Here is an 11,452-nt window from a genome sequence, read left to right on the forward strand (position 1 = left end):
TGAATCTCCAGCCTTTTATGGATCCTGAAGGACCATAACAGATTCCAGGCGCCATAAACGCTCAGTGAGCAATATCGATACGAGCCTTTTCCCTTGCTCTGTGGCCACGTCACGAGTTTAGCGGTTGCCAGGCAACCGTATCAGAGACGGAGAGACGGAAGAATATTATAACTGCAGATAAAGATTACGAAATGTTTACTTGTGAACGGATTGTACTGTTTCTGTGGTTATGGAAGATGTCAGGCCTGAAGAGACGCCACCAACAGCCAATGGAAAAGTTCTCAGACGTACCGCCATGTTGCGTTGAGCTTGGCCGCGTTTGGAACTGAAAATATCGACAGAATTCACTGCCGTAACTTAGGTCATGAGAATTTAAATGTGTTTGTTTCGCCATAGAGAACACAGACTGCTTCTGAGACAACGTGCGGACTTGCTGTCTTATATTTTACGACGTTCCGAGGCGCAAAGCGAAACCAAAACACAAAGGCACGTTCAGATGTGAAGGCCGCACGCGTGTTTCATCTCCCAAAATCTCACTACAATCAGCAGTGAATGCCTAATATGGAGGTCCGTCCAGAACCACTCACTGGACTGCAGTTTTAATTTCTGAATCTGTACACTGCAGTGTGTAATTTGAGCCCTGACGATGGAGACAGTATGTTCCTCCGAAATGTTTTTATCCATCGAAGAGTCTACACGGTTCCAAAAAGTAACAAGAATAGTATTATTATGAAGGGAAGAGATTAGTAGAGCGTAGGTAGGAGGATAATATTAAAATGTATCTTAAGAAATCTGCATGAGGACGTGGACTGGATGAATCCGGCTAAGGATAGAGTCCAGTAGATGGACGTTTCGAACACAGCAATGAAGCCTCCGTTTGCATATGATTCGTAATTATCTGAGCAACTAGCAGCTTATCAGAAATAACTATGGAGCCAGGTTGATGGATGGTGCAGACCGCTGCGTTATTCTGCCGATCATAGTTTCCTCGCTCTGATCAATATTTTAGCAGAGTGAAAGTCCTTAGGTGATCCATCAGTCAGATTGAAATGAGGGGCAGAAACCTTCAGGGCTGGGGAGGAGGGCGTACGCCACTTGTGATGTCCCCTGCTCTAGCAGAAGGCCGTGGGCTCTTCTTCGCTGTTTCTAGCCCGTAGCGTCCACCGAGTAAGGTCATGTCTACCGTAAAACGCAGCAGATCCGTTTAGAAGAACTGTCAGTTGCTCAGCTGGCCAAGAAGTGAGCTACTGAAAGAACGGACGCGCTGATGTATAACGACGGTCATTTAGAGTCACAAGCTTAAAGCATCTAGAATGCGTTTCAGCTGAAATAAATAATATTTAGGAAGTCAGTCCGTACCGCGAAGAAAACACGACACTTCACCATTAGGTAGATCAGCTGGTTAACGCTGCTTAAATATGTAATAAACAGTGAGAATAATACGAAATATTGATTTTTATGCGGAAGAGTACGTAGGCCCAGGTTCGATCTCAGGACCTCCGTAGTTTGAAGCAGAAGTGTCTTAAGACCTGTTCAATTTTGAATATTTATATTTATTACCCTGTCCATAAGCTACAAGACAAATTATGGGGATTTTAAAAAACGCGTAAATAAATTACATTCAGGTCATCGTAGACAGAATCCTCTCGTTATGTCTTTTCCACAATCAGATTAATTTTAAATACGGTTAGGTTTTTTTGTGTGCAAAACTTTCGAGAATTAATATTTATGTTTTGATACGACACTGAATAAAACATGGCGTTTGGAGTGATCATTAAAGCGTAACGATACAATCCTTGTTCCTTTTCTCATTGACAGAAATGCCCCTTTCGACTCACAGACGAATTTTGTTGTAGAAGACGGAACTGGAAATATACTTTTAACTCTCAGTTCATAAAATCTGTAAATTGTCAGTGATGAGTGGGCGTGTGTGTGCCCCCCCTCCCGGACGTTCTGTCTCCAGAACAGTGTTGCGGAAATGCCTTCAAGATTCATCGACGAAAGCATCTTATTAGTGAAGATTTCTGTCTTCTGGGTTATTGCGCTGTGTAGTCTGGTCGATGTTAACCAACGTTTCAGAGGTCATACTGCCTCCGTCATCAGGGCGATGAATATGCCAATAGGGTGTGAGGAGTTGGATTTTATAGGCAGGGAAGTGAAAGGTGTAGCCTGCCCCGAGCCAATGGGAGCAGGTATGGGAGGACACTGCTATCCTCTCCTCAAAAACCGGCTACATGGACCGGTTAATCAGGGAAGCCATCGAGATCGAACTTCATCCTGATAACTTTAACAGGGAAGATGGACTTCACCTGAGCCGGTCCTGGAAGCCTCTGATCCACACACTCCGAGGACTCCGAGAACGAGCAAGAGTGCGCCGCCAGAACCAACCAGACCACTAACTCGGCCCTTTTCAGGGCCTTTATCCATACAACTACACTCACCTTTCTCTCTCTACTTTCTCTCCCTCTCCCACCCTCGCCCACGTGCTACCATTGGTCCACTCCCATACCTGCTCCCATTGGCTCGGGGCAGGCTACACCTTTCACTTCCCTGCCTATAAAATCCAACTCCTCACACCCTATTGGCATATTCATCGCCCTGATGACGGAGGCAGTATGACCTCTGAAACGTTGGTTAACATCGACCAGACTACACAGCGCAATAACCCAGAAGACAGAAATCTTCATATTCACCGCTGTGAGAACCTCAAGTCTTACATCTTATTAGTCTCTGATCACAGGTATTACAGCCTGTGCCTAATGCGAGAAGATCTTTTCATTGTTCCTGAGAATAAAGCACAGAATGGGGTAGTTTATAATTTATATTGTTCGCCGAATATTTTGAGAAATTCTGTAGATGGAGGCAGTACGTTCCTACGAAGCGGCGGTACCCACCTAACAGGCCTGTACACTTCCTCATTGGGGTTTTCTTTCGTAAGTAGACGTTGGCAAAACTGTTTCTGTTCGTAGTCTGTCCTTCTCACCAAGTAGCCTCTTGTTAAGGTGGTCTAAATAGCGCGCATGAGGAAGTAAGAATTGCACAAAAATTTTCGGTTAGAATATCCCGAGGAATTCTAAAAGGTTTGCAGCAGACGTAACTATTAAGACAAGGGACACAGAATCAAGCGACGAGGTACGTAAGGCTTGCAGGCCTACTGGACTAGGCCTCCTCAAGAATAAGAATGCGAGTACTGTACAACACAACGCAGAAGACAGGAGAGCGAATGAAATCAAAACTACTGGATTCTGCTTCGTCAGGATAGGATAATGGCGTCTTTTGATGAAGCCACTAGGCCTAATGTCTGTAACGAAAGGGAAGAGATGATATTCCGAGCTGGATGTTAACTAACATTCGTAGAATTTAATCTGCTTATAACTTCTTAGTAATGGGAAAATCGAGAAATCTGTACAAGTACATTCTTCCTGTTAATCATTCTTTCACAAGAGGTGTGCACCGGGTACTGGTTGGGAAGCCTGAGGGAAAGAGACCGCTGGGGAGACCTAGACGTAGATGGGAGGATAATCTCAGGCGGGATCTATGGGAGACAGGAGTTGAAGGAGACTGGATTTTGTTGGTCCGGTGGAGGGCTTTGGTTAGTTCGGTGATGAACCTTCGAGTTTCATAAGCCATCTAGTTGGTTGGGTCAACTGTTTGGGAAGCCTGAGGGGAAGAGACCGCTGGGGAGACCTAGACGTAGATGGGAGGATAATGTCAGGCGGGATCTATGGGAGACAGGAGTTGAAGGAGACTGGATTTTGTTGGCCCAGGACAGGGTCCGGTGGAGGGCTTTGGTTAATTCGGTGATGAACCTTCGGGTTCCGTAAGCCATCTGGTTGGTTGGGTCCACTATTTGGGAAGCCTGAGGGGAAGAGACCGCTGGGGAGACCTAGACGTAGATGGGAGGATAATCTCAGGCGGGATCTATGGGAGATAGGAGTTGAAGGAGACTGGATTTTGTTGGTCCGGTGGAGGGCTTTGGTTAGTTCGGTGATGAACCTTCGAGTTTCATAAGCCATCTAGTTGGTTGGGTCCACTATTTGGGAAGCCTGAGGGAAAGAGACCGCTGGGGAGACCTAGACGTAGATGGGAGGATAATCTCAGGCGGGATCTATGGGAGACAGGAGTTGAAGGAGACTGGATTTTGTTGGCCCAGGACAGGATCCGGTGGAGGGCTTTGGTTAGTTCGGTGATGAACCTTCGGGTTCGGTAAGCCATCTGGTTGGTTGGGTCCACTATTTGGGAAGCCTGAGGGGAAGAGATCTCTGGGGAGACCTAGACGTAGATGAGAGGATAATCTCAGGCGGGATCTATGGGAGATAGGAGTTGAAGGAAACTGGATTTTGTTGGCCCAGGACAGGGTCCGGTGGAGGGCTTTGGTTAATTCGGTGATGAACCTTTGGGTTCGGTAAGCCATCTGGTTAGTCAGTTAGTTATCATTCTTTCTCGGATGGCTACTAATTCAGTGTCTCCACCATAATTATCATTTGTGCTCATCAAACCTGCATAATCGTCGCCAGATGTTATCTGAGCCCTTCGGTACTTATCGCCTAGTGCAAAGTCTTGATAGAGATTCCACTGTAATTAATAGCATTTAAGATACTAATTCTGCTGTGATTGGACGATGACAGAAATTTCTACCCTCGCGGCCATCGCCACAATATTTTAATTCTTGGCGTGGCGTTGTTCATATTCAAGATGATTTTGAACGAAGCTCCGTGTTGTATTCTGTGCGATTAATTGATTTACAGACGAGTTATGAAATGTAGCCACACTGCCTATTATTATCGTCGTTCTTTGGAAGGTTGGCAGAACTGTGAACATGGGCCACGATAATTTTCTGACATTTTAACTTCAATGCAACTCTCATAGATTTCTGTTCCTCGTAAACTTTTATTTTCCACTATTGGCCTCAATTTTACAAGAAATGCAGTCTTTGTGAAGGGAATTCGCCTGTCTTAACAGCTGCCATCACCAGAAATCGGTAGCCAGTTTCTGCCAAGCATAATCAACATTCAGTGACGTCAGGGAGTCAATCAGTACATATTGCTATATATCCCTGGAATTCGAACCCACGATGACCTCTTAGGTTTCTGACCTTTGATACAGCGAATCTTTAAAAACGAAATATGGTACAGGAGAAAGTGGGCAGGTCGATATATTTCTGTTGAAAAATCACTCACGCGATGGGAGGCAATTCTGTAAACGAGAGCAGATTCACATCAGGGCGAGAAATGGCGTGGCTTTTGTGAGTCGGGTCCAGTCAGAAATTCACTTCCTCTGCGTGATTGTTCATTCGTACAGTGTGGATACTTTTTTAATTATTATTATTATTTAGTGTTCTGTCTGACGACAGGTCCATATGAACAGGATCCTTCCATCCTTTTCTCGGACTGGGACCTGTTCATATACGTTCTTGGCAGATGATCCAGAAGTGGTTTGCCATTGCCTTCTTCTGTGTGTGAATGGAGTAATTGTTGGGATGCCACGGAGGAAAACTTCGTGTTGCCTAGACCACGGCCTTGCCCAACACAAGTTATAAATTCGAACCCGAGACCCCAGGATTACAAGGCCAGCGTTCAAACCGCTAGACCTTTATAACTTAGTAAGACCTGAACTATTTCTTCTGTTCACTGATGCAATGTAGCATGGCTTCCCTTAAATTAAAAGGTTTTGTGGGAGAAATAATAATTGGTAGGTCTTTGTCACAGTTTCATTTATACAGACAAATAGCAGTTCATACGAAATTTTGAATAATGAATTCGTAAATTTTACTTTAAAAAAAAAGTACAAGAATTGTATCTGCAGATTGTTTTACTAACAAGCCCCCTTCGCCCCCACGGCGATTGGCTGAATCCTTCTTCCTCAGGACAGCGCGCAGTTTCGAGCTGGAGCAAACTCTGTATCGACCCTCGTGGGGGAATTTCTTGGCAGGCCGAGCGATTATCAGGACAGGCACTAGAAAATGTTTGAGTTCCTCGAACTCTCTCGCGGTAACATTGCTGGAAATCGGCTAGTCTTGCGGACCACAGGTTTGCTAATGCAAATTACATGTGCGTGGGTCGAAAAGGGGATACGCCGACGCCATGTTGTTTGTTTCGGCGACCAGGTTGCAGAAACGTCGATGTCGGTGACACGGACAAGGGCCACGACCACATTCGAGTTGGCGTTGCCGGACGGTCAGTCTAATATTAAGGTGGATAATGGAATAACACCGGGTAACTGGAGTCAGCAGGTTCGGGAATGGATGAAGGCTTTTGTGGACGTGGTAATGAACGTCCTTGTTTCATGAAAGACGGCAATTCTGTGACAAGATGAGCAACTTTGTCTTTTCGAGACGCATCTTGCACGAAGGCTTCATGAGCTCGCGGCAACATAGGTGGGAGTGCAGTGGGCTTTAGCACCGGCCGATCGCAGATCAGGTGTGACCGGGGGGGGGATCTGTGCTCCGTGAAATATCGATCTCTAAACTCGAGTCTCCACCTTCTGAGCCGACCGTAAGATTTGCATGCGGAATGAGTCGCTGCCCGCCAACTTTGCATATCACGTGATGGAGCTTTCTATTGGTTTAAGCCCTGCCCCGGATGCTGCGAAGAGCATCTTTCATTTCATCTCAGTTTTTGTAGCGTCTATGAAGGATTCCGACGGCCATTTAATTGAAGGTCAAATTAACTATTGTTTTTCTCATTTCCTGTGACGTCGTACTCATTCCATAAGCAACTGATTTTGGCTCTGTTTTGAAACTCTCGTTATTCCTGCGTCCACAAGATAAGTAATTCAAGACGTGCCGAAGACGCAAGCCGATTGATCGGCCTAACGACAATCTTCGCGGTTACCGCTCAGGTACGTTCTCATTATCACGAGTTGTCGACTACCAGGGGACGGTTCTTGTGCGTAATCAAACAGCACATCATGACAACGCAGTCTACAGCGAAGACGTGGGAGAGTATGCTGTTTTAGGCTACCTACTTTGCTGTGATAACCCTTCATTAGCAACTCCCAGGAAGGAATATTGTAATGTCATCACTAAATGGTGCGAGAAATATCAAATATTTCCTTATAGTATTCTAGGAACACTGTGTCTAAATGGTAGTTTATAGGGTTTGCTGGCGTCTCGGTGGAAGTTGCTGCCTCCTTCTTCAGGATTGAAAATTTCTGTAGTCTGCAATTTTGACGTTCGAGACATGAAGTTTTTCGAAACGGTATTAATCTCAAACCTTCGGTCACAGAAATAGAGATAAATGAATCCCCCGGAATGTCGGTAATCTATCATTTCGAAATTGTGCTGTACCCAGAAGAATCCCTGAAGAGGGAGGCAGCAGATTCCTCACCTAAACGTCTGCTGTTTCTACAGCTTCCGTGTGTACTGTCACACCCAGAAGGAGAGACCGAGGCCTCTACCGTGCCACCAAACTGCGGTGTCCCGAAACGTCGACGCGGTGCCTCTGAAGTTGAGTCTTGGACCCCCATCAAGTAATTGCAGTAGCTTCGGACACTGTTTGCGGTAAGGACTACAAAATGTTTGATGCTATGTGCAATTACATCCTCTGGGATTAGGGGGCATAGATCGATTATTTCCCCGTATCGATTGCTACTCTCCGTGTCTTTCTCATACGAATTAATCGGACATAATCGACGTTGAAGCCTTCCCTGCCTGTGAATCGCTAATTAAAACAGAATCTGCGGACGTGATCTTACTCAGTTCCTCCAGCCAAATTCCCGGACAGAAATCCTCCCATCATCACCTTTCCACTTTTCCCGTCTCTGTTCATTGTCTTTCTTTCTTTCCTTCTGTTTACATTTTCGCAAATTCTGCTCGTAAGACACGGTTAAGAATAATTACAGCTCGCACCACGTGCTTTCGGGGTGATAATTCGCTGTGTTACGTAGAAAGTTTTACATTTTTGACAGAATTCTGGTGTTTCACGCTGCAGATACCCGGAGTTTTCGCTGATTCCGGTGCATTCGCTCGCCTTCCATAATGGTTCCAGTTAATCTTCGACTCTTATGCAAGGAACTTACGTGTGGACGCGACGACATGACGTGACGTCACACAACTAGAGCTCCTGTTACATTAGCTCACGTGTGTCCTTGGCGTCAGACCTGGTGAAGTCTCCTCAATGTCAGTAATCATACCGACATAACGGATCTCCCGAAAATACTTAATTGCATTAGGTCGTCGTGAAACATTCGTAGCTTATTTATTAATTTCTAGTTTGTGTCGGAGTGACACTTGATCTCTGTCAGGCAGAACGGAAAACTCTAAAATAATTAATTAACCACGTGGCTTAGGGAACCGGAATGTTCATCACCGAATTGACCAAAGCCCTCGCCAGTCCTTGTCCCGAGCCAGCAAAATCCAGTCGCCTCAGTCGTAATTTCAAGTATTCGAGCCTAGGGACAAGACACGCGTGAACGAGGAAGTGACAAATGCTTGCAAAATTTTCTTCAGGAAACCTGAAAGCTAGTGACCACTCGGCGGTCTTTAGCGTTGATTGAGAAGGGGGGGGGGGTTCGTCTTAAATAAATAGAACGCGATTGTGTGGGTGGACCGGATTTATGTGGCTCGTTATTGTTGTGAGCACGGCGATGAACATTGAAAATTCCATAAAAGAAAATAAACGAATTTGACTGGTTTGTCGGTTATGTGAGCAGTTTATCTATTTGTGGTTTATTAAATGACGCTGTTAGTAGCTAAGATCTTCTAATGTTACGTTTATTAATGAATAATGAACTAGAAAGGAAATATGATTAACTGAGTGCTTCTCCGTGCCTGGAGGAACTGAGGAAACACGCTTAAACGTTTTTATGATTGCCGGCCTTGAGTCGAGATTTAAAGCCGGAGCGTCCCGAATACGGATCAGGGATGCTAACCAGTCCTCCTCGTTTCCTTCTTTTGAGACTTCGTGCTGTGTCTTATGCCTCCGTTAGTGTTCACAAAGACGCACTCGTCTGTAAGTGGCTCTTACTATATTTATTCCATTTATAAAGCTCGTCTGAATATTATTTATGAATTCAGTCCGTACCGCGAAGAAAACACTACACCTCACCATTACGAAAATCAGCTGGTTAACCCTTTGAAGACGAAGATCGTCTGAATATTATTTATGGATTCAGACCGTACCGCGAAGAAAACACTTCACTTAACCATTAGAAGTCGAATCAGGCGGTACCACGTAAGATTTAACAAAAGAACATCCCGGTCAAAGCCTTAAGCTCTTCGCACACGAAAGGACGACGGATGTTTCCAGGTTTAAATCGAGTTTTGTAAAAAAAACTTCCTTATGAAGTTCTTACTTTCAATGCGATTTTAAAAGTTGATGCTGCGATAAACTGTATTACAGTTAAACATAAAAGAGTTTAATTCCCATCAACAGGGGCCTTGGATTCGTACGATGCCAGAAAATGTGCGTCTCTTCTCAAAGATTGTTTAAGAATGACATAGAAATTCGAAGGAAAACATTCTTCAGTTTTCGCAAGTCCACCTGCTGTTCGATCCGTGAGAAACTGAAATTAGTAACGCGAACTACCACTAGGCGTCCGTAGCAGTCTGTGGGAACGGAAGTTTACGAAGTGTTGCCACATTCTGCAATACAAACTGTCATCAGCTAGTACGACATGGATTATGTAGCTGACAGGGAGAGCGTCTGAGATCCTCTGACGAGTGTGGAGTACGTAAAGACCAAACGCTACTCACAATATAAATATTATTATCATCAGATGTTATCCAATAGTAATGAAAATATTTCACACACGTACACCCCAACATTTTCGTGGCATTGTCCTCCCATCTACACCAATATCTCTCAAGTGATCTATTTCCATCAGGTTTTGTGACTAAAATTCTATATACGTGCTACAAGTCCTGTCCATCTCAGTATTTATCGATTCCACCACCCTCATAGTATTTGATGAAAACAAAGATGGATTTAACGAAAATATATTTTATCTGTTATGAGACTAAGAATCGTGAACAGTCGTGTTTAAAGTTAAATTGTAATGAAACACCAGTACCACTAATATCAGTTTTGAAATTGCACTTGAATTTTTTTTTTTTTTTTTTGAGTTCGAAAATACAGAAAATTCGGTTCCTGCCTCCAAGAATGTTCAGCTTATTTATATCACAAAAAATTGGAATAAAAAGCTGGTTTATTGAGAATCGAATGAACTACCTAAATTCTGTCTGTCGTTTAAATATCGATTTTATAAACGTTAAAATATGTGTTAAGGAAAATAGAGTAAAATAACGTGACCTGTTTACTAAGCGAATGTATAAATCTCGCGTCATTTGGACTGTCATGTTGGTACGCGTCTGCAGTGCGTAATGGCGTCTTGACAGAGTTTGTGTGGGAAAGTGTTTCCTCGCGTTTCTCTTACTGTTTTACGTCTGCAGTTTATCAACATTGGCAGTGATCAGTTTACTGAAACCGAGATCCAGTGAAGATTCTAGAAGTAAGTCATAATTTATACTAATTACATCGATAAGTGTTTTTACGTAGTGGCTTGGATACCAAATACAGCCACGTCTGTGCTCAGACAACAGCGTGCTTGAAGAGGTTGAGTTCAGCGTTGTCAGACTTTCATACGAAGACGTTAATTTCTAACTTTATTATTTAAATGAGTTCATAGATTCCTGTTAATAGGAAGGTGCTGTGTTATGTTGCCCCATTTTCTATAAAACTTCCCTGTGCGTTGTTAATCACATTGATAAGATACTTGCTCAATTTTATCAGTCAAATCACAATAAACTATTATTATTAAATGTTAAAATATTTTAAGGCTTTGACCGGGATGTTCTTTTGTTAAATCTTATGTGGTACCGCCTGATTCGACTTCTAATGGTTAAGTGAAGTGTTTTCTTCGCGGTACGGTCTGGATTCGTAAATATTATGAAGACGAACTTCGGCTTCAAAGGGTTAACCAGCTGATTTTCGTAATGGTGAGGTGTAGTGTTTTCTTCGCGGTACGGACTGAATTCATAAATAATATTCAGACGATCTTCGGCTTCAAAGGGATAAGGAGCTAACAGCAAGATCAGGAAGTTAAGGATATCCCCCTGGACTCATTATCATGTCCTCCTGCGTGTTCAGACGCCAGTTTGAAATACGTGGCAGCGGATTTGATCGAACCCGGGACTTGTTCAACGCTAACCGTAGTTGGATAAGTTTCCGGCGTGTCTCTGCCCTGGGACCGCTATAACATCGGATCGGCTGAGAGACTTGTCCTTTGCGTAAGGTCCGTCCGTCTGTGACGTCAGACCAACTACTCGATGTTGTGTTTACTTTGAGGTAAGAACCGAATCATATAAGACAACGCCAAGCCAACGACCGTGTTTATTCTCTATGGAAAGCTGGCACTAATGAAATGAAGATTGGAAGTAATCACAGAGGGAACGTGTCTGAGATGTTACGCAATGCGTACGTTTACTAGCTTGTTTTGTCTATGCAATGTTGTA

Source organism: Zootermopsis nevadensis, unplaced genomic scaffold, assembly GCF_977971745.1.
Source record: "Zootermopsis nevadensis isolate Lab colony 2312 unplaced genomic scaffold, Znev_1.0 Znev_ptg000075l, whole genome shotgun sequence".
Taxonomy (NCBI): Eukaryota; Metazoa; Arthropoda; class Insecta; order Blattodea; family Termopsidae; genus Zootermopsis; species Zootermopsis nevadensis.